Source organism: Plectrocnemia conspersa, unplaced genomic scaffold, assembly GCF_051122295.1.
Source record: "Plectrocnemia conspersa isolate PC_06_02 unplaced genomic scaffold, ASM5112229v1 ptg000011l, whole genome shotgun sequence".
Lineage (NCBI taxonomy): Eukaryota > Metazoa > Arthropoda > Insecta > Trichoptera > Polycentropodidae > Plectrocnemia > Plectrocnemia conspersa.
The window spans coordinates 4,031,271-4,038,319 of NW_028277175.1; positions in this window are offsets into that span (position 1 = coordinate 4,031,271).

The following is a 7,049-nucleotide window of genomic DNA, read 5'->3' on the forward strand; positions in this document are numbered from 1 at the left end:
TTAAGAGTTTTATATCGACCGTATGAAGCTGATTTCGAGAGAAGAAGTTTGTCTAGTAATCCTTCACAAAACTATCATGCGACTCAATGTTTGACAAATAACCAATCAGACGATATAAATCGATTTTATGATGTTGATTCCGAGGAAAGAAGTTCACCTAGTAATCCTTGCATGTATCAAAATCTCACAAGTAACCAATCAAGCGTTAAAAATGAAGTAGATTCTGAGAGAAGAAGCTTGCTCAGTTTTTCTCCAGTGAATTCTTATGTGGTTTCAAATTTGACAACGAATCTAACAAGCGATAAACAAGTAGACACAAACGCCGTTGATGTATCTTCTGACGTTCATGTACCTGAAGAAAAAAGCATGTCTAGTTATCCATCACAAAATCCTCAGATGCTTCAAAATCTGAACCAATCAAATGATAACGTTCGACCTTCTGATCCTGATTTTGAAAGAATTCTTTCTATGAAAATTAAGCAACTAAACGAAGATTACATGAATGTTATAGATATAGATATATTATCTGCAATGTATATTTCTGAGAAAAAAGGCGTGTCTAAATTTCCACCAAAGAATCCTTTTGTAAATGAACGAGGTGTACCAATGACTAATTTCACTATAGAGCCGTTTAGTTCTTCTGAATCTGATTCTGAGCGAGATCAAGAGAGTAGCGATTCGCACAGCTCTCTATCTGGTTTCGAGAATGCAACGCACAAGTGCTTGGATTGCAAGAAGTGCTTTAAAGATCTGAGATATCTGAAGAGACACAACAAATCGCGACACCCGAAAAATAAGCCATATAAATGCAACATCTGCGTAAAATGCTTTTCGCGGATTGAACAATATAATACTCACTGTGTGACGAAGCACAGCGAAGAAATGAAATACATGTGCAAAATTTGCAACATGCAGTTCAAAATCAGCATCGACTTGAAGAGACATATTCTGAACCACTCTGGAGAAGTTCCTTTTGCGTGTTTGATATGCAACAAAGGTTTCGCTCGACTGGAACACATGATAAACCATTTTAGAAATTATCATCTAACTAAAAGAATGACGAAAATAATAGAATGAATTATGAACTATCGGTGATAATATATTACATTTAGTCTAGACATATCTTTAAATTAAAGTTAGCGTGTTTTAATAAGGATCTTACCTAGTTTTTTTCCGTTGCAGAATGCTGTTTGAAGAAATCTAGTGCAAATTTGTCTGTGAAGTTTCATCATAGCACCACTACTTAATTCTACATATAAAACTATTGAGCCAATCCAAGATCTGATCCAAGTATTTGACAGAATTACTAATCTGGAGTCAATAAACATGGCAAAGAGCCGCAGGCAGAAAGAAACCATTAATGGTAATTTATTATTATTAGAAATTTTGATTTTTAATACATTATGCGACTATTTAGAATATTATATATAAATGATCGACAATTATAGTAATAATAAACAATTTCAATTACACTAGTAAGAAAAATGTTTTTCTTAACCATTGATATTATATATAAAAGTTCGATGATATTTGTTTATTATTTACATAAGAAACTAAATCTATATATTTATTTATTTAATTTATTTTAATAGGCTTTTACAACAGATGCAAACATATACAATTATCTATAAATATATTCATACTATAGTTAAAATTAAAATTAAACTAAAATTATTATAAGAAAAGTAAATATATTGGATAATCTCGAAATAAATGTCGTTTTTTTTAATGAAGCAAAAAATTACTAGTGAATGTTTATTTTTATTTTAAGGAAACAAAATATAATTTTTATTATATTTTGATTCAAAATATAATTATAATTTTTCATTTCCCTTTGAGCGAAAAAAATATAGGAAATTAAAAAAAAATAGTGATAATTTGATTACATTTCGCAGAAGATCTAGCACCATTGATATGTTGTATTTAGCCTCTAAAGCTTTGTCTTATTATCTTATTATCTTACTACCTTTACCTCGCTTCTTAACAGTGTTTTTTAGGACCAACGAAGCACTTGGTTTTGTTTTACTGCTTAAATTATATATTTTGTCTATTCTACATAATTTATAGTAAGTAGGTTCATGCTCGCGTCCGATCTGCACAGCCGCTAGCGGTATAAGAATAAGGCCGGTTTCACACATGCCGGATGGATTTGCCTGGCACCGTGTAGTGGGGGTGGTGTGTATGGGCAGCGTCGGGCCGGCGCCGGATGAATTCGTTCGGCACGTCTGATACATATACAACACCATACCCACCACACGGCGCCGGGTGAATCCATCTGGCACGTGTGAAACCGGCCTAAGAGCCTAGCGTGCACTCGGTTTGGTTCAAGCTTCTGAGTCATAACCATAGTTTTACTGACCATGTTCCAAATAAATCAGAACAACATTTAATTACATTTTATTACAAACTTAATTCGAACAGGTATTTAATACCATTTTAAATATTTTAATATTAATAATAATGTTATTTCATTATTTTGAAAATATATTTATGCTTTATTAAATTGGGTAATTTAATATACAATCCAAAAGTTATGTTATTATTTTCCTCTTTTTAACCATCCATTACTATTTTTTCTCCACTTTTTTACTATTTATAGCACATATCGACAATATATTACTTAAAAATAAAAATTAATACACTCTAATCTTTAAATTATGAATGACCTTGAATTAGGATTGCATGGAACTTTAAGAGTAATCTTATATAAATTATCGCTCTGATGAATATTTCGCTTATTCTGAAATATCACAGGAAGGCGGTGTCAACAATCCGCTAAAGGCTCAGCGATTTCTGCTGCGAGCTTTAGAATGCCTTAGAGAGTCACGATCGCGGCCTTTATTCTTACCCGTTGCAACCGGGACGTCAGCGCTTGAGATCGCTCCTCTTGCACGAGCTTCTTAATGAGCTTGTCAAACACAATAACATTTTCCGCAATATCTATAAGGAGCTAGAAAAATATCTGGGATGGTGCTCATTTGTTTTAGGTGTGTATCATTCTGTTCTTTATGTATTTTTTACTGCTCAATTGTATAATTATTGTTTGTATGTATAGCGGCCATCATGACGCATTGGAGAAACATGTCATGTCATGATGATCAGATTTGTAATAAAATAATAATAAAAAAAGTATCGTTGATATCTTAAATTCACTTCTGTTTTGTACCATAATCTATTTTGGTATAAAAATGCAATTAAATATTTTTAAGTAACTTGTACGTTATATTAAATATATATACATATATTGAGTAATAAGTATTATTGAATCGTATCAATGAATTTATATATATCTTACTATACTATATATAATCAATTTACAATACCAAATAGCTCATATGTTTACGATACTTATGTAAAAACAATTTTATGTAGTAGCCTTGAGTTTTTCGCAGAATTTTAAGCGTGGTCCTGTTTTTCAAGGATTTCAAATTAACGTGAATCATAAGCTGGTTTTTAAAACATTCTGCGGTCGAGCTTCTTAAAATATAAACTATTCAAAAGTAATCTTATCTCGCCAAAAGCCACAAAAGACAATGAAAAAGGTTTTCTACCGACATGTGAAAATATAAAAAAAATACCTACAGCACGTGTTAATGGATAAATATTGTTTCAAGAAAATTATCGCATAAAACTGATTCCTACAACTAGCATGATTAATAATTACTAAAATATTTAAGTAATGTCAACCTACACGCAGTAAAAATACAATTCATTTATATAACGCGTGACCTGATCTAATATACATATTATGTGTGAGTAAAAGGTATGATGTAATGCTTAAAAGTGGGCAAATCAAATCTTTTATGTATCAAAGTTGGCTTATTATTTAATAAAATGCTACTATTATACAGTTGCTTGTAATCTTTTTAGTAGAATATATTATTGTTTACTCTCGCATGTAAACTATCGTATAATACGATAGGGGTGCCATTTTGGAATTTACTCAAGAGAAACATTGCACAAGGAGTGGCCAATATTTATGTCGTATCATTTTTCAGTAAGCAAATTTTCTTCTGCTATATTTCATAATTTATATTTGTGTTATTATTTTATAAACGTATCTATTTAACCAATCGCATTATAGTTGCGGTTGTTTAAAATTTCGTATCTATGATTAAATAAAAAAAATATTTATTTAACGAGAATTTAACCAAAACCAAAAATTACACTATAAATCCTTTGACGTAATACTTATATATAATATATTATATAGGTAATACGATATCAACTGTTTTTGATTTAATTTTTTAATTTTTTAACAAAGCGTATTTTCCAGCGGTTGCCAAAGTATTTTAAATCGATAAGACTTTCAAATTATACTCGAAGTTGTTCCATGATTTTCTTGAGGATCGAGCAGAGATGCAGTTCTTGTATGTGCATTGCTGAAGTTTGAGCTAAAGCGTCAATATGCTCGGTTTCGTTATGCGAAGCGCGTGTCACATTATAAATTGATTGTCGTTATATATGTAATTTGAATCGAAGAAGAAACTTTTTCAAAAAATCTTGGCCAGTTTGTTCCGCCATATTGTTTCAAAATTGTGGCTATTTAAAGTAAAAATTTGAAAAACATTTGAAAATAGAAATTAAAATTAAATTTAATTTTAAAATAAATGTTTTTTTCTACAATTTTTTAATGACACGGTAACTACCGTAATTTTAATCATATTTATAAAAAACCTATTCTCAAAATAGATATTGTAAATATCTCGACTTAGTTTGATAGCCAACTTAATCCATTAGCTTGTTTCGTATTATCGATACATTAAAAAAAATCGTAAATCTATTTAAAAAACACAAAAAAATTAAAAGTCTAAAAATTAAAATTTTAAAATTAAAATTAAAACTTGTCAATCCGTTTAAAATTTTTTTTAAATAAATTAAAAATGTTCCCTAAAATAAAAAAAATACACACAAAAATGTACCTAATTATTTTATTTTTTTTATTTTTATAATATTATTGATATAAAATATAACTGTTCGGAAAATTATTATTCAATATGGCAAATCGTGACTCTCTGTGATTCTAATACTTGAACCATATATATTAGATAAAATCAGATGATAATTATGATAAGATAAAAAAATGCAGATAAGAAGAACCAAATAAGAAACAACAAAGTCGGTCTTAGTATTTCGTACACTTTAGAATATTATTTTTAGATTGATGCTATATTTTTTATTTACTTTGTATCATCTATGTATAAACTGTTTATAAATAAAAATACATCTTTGGACGAATATTTCATGTAAAAAATATGATTCACTGCATATCATCAGCTTTTGATATTTTTATTGTTATTAACAAGAAAGATAATTTAAAGAAGCTTAAAAAAAGGGGTTTTCAATCTAATACAATAATAGGAAAATTAAAACGTATGTATAAAAAATAATATAGAACTTATTAAACACAAGAAATTAAAAATAAAAGATAAAAGAAAAATAATATTAATATCAGAAATCAGATATTTTTAATATATTATACCTATATAATATACAAAAAATCCTAAAATAAATATATAGAAAATGTTATACAAATCAATGTCAGTCATCGTGTTTCGTACATTTCATGATATAATTAATATATATATTTAAATACACTCATCCTTTGATTTACGCAATAGATACGTTTAAGAAAATAACGCGTAAATTGAGGCATAGAACAAAATTTGTAATAAAACGATCGAATAGTTTGTTTTAATTATACAATAAACAAGCAAAATTTTCAGCACCGCTTAGGACACTTGTAAAGGCAGTTTGAGAGGTTCCAGATGTAGATCCAGCGAAAGAAATGGGAGTAAGTACGTGAAGCTAAATGTTTGTTTTAGAGTATTAAAAAAAACTTAGCGCGTAAAAGTAAAAGTTTTGTAAAATGAGTTCCGCGTAAATCGAGAGATAAATGTACTTGCATTATTTTTTTATTGTTAAAATTCATGATTAATATAAAAATAAAACCGTCACTCAGTAGACTGCAGTCATAGAAGCACCGCTTATTTATAGTACTTTATGAAATTTATTTTATAATTTATATGATTAATTTTGCACAAGCACTTAATATACATGAGCGAAAAGACCGCATCGACACGAGAGACATTATCTAAACGTTTAGAGAGCATCAAGAGAACATATCACGATAATTCTAGCCACTCTACCGAAACAAAGCCGACAATAATACAACTCAACACGCCAGCGAAGACTCCGACTTCCAAGATCTGACATTTTAACTCCATCGCCTAATAGCGGCATCTATATTTATTTGTACATATGTTTATAAAATAAACTGTTACCAGCATTTCCGGCGTATATTTGGCTGCAAAATCACACACATTTGGCCTCAAACCCAGTAAAGTTCATGGCTCCGTAAAAAGACAGTGCGAGACAAAATAGCAACTATTAGTTAAGATAATACTTTGATCTTAACAAATATTTATCACGGTAGATAAAATTTATTTTAAATGAAAAAATAAATATATTTTTTATTCTCACTTTCATGAAATATAACGAAAATCGACAAATTTATTTAATTACATAACCTTACATAGCATAAAAACAATATCAAAGGATCAGCGAAAATGCACTTTCAGAAAAAAATATACATGGGAACGGTTTTTATTTTATTTAATTTGCTTTTTTCTTCGCGCTGTTTTGACGCAGTGCTGTTTTATCGGCATTATTTTGTCTCGTGCCGTTTTGTCGGAACACCAAAGTTCATAAAGCAATAAATACAAAAAAATAGTTATATAATGAGTGTAAAGCGCGAAAAAAAGCCACCATAAAAGAGATAGGGATTATTAACATCTGTTATAAAATAAACGACAGTGTTAAATAAATAATCATTAAAAGCAATATAACGTTTGGTTAAAGTTTATTATGATTTTGTGTTGCAACTTACAAGAGTGATTGTATATGTACAAGCAAAATATGATCATTTACTAATGAAAAATATTCCAGAGACAAATGGTTTGTTGTAATTTGAGTCATAGACAGGTGTATAGGTAAATTATTATTACTATAATTGCAGTTAAGGTTGAGTAAGTGAATGACGTATTAAT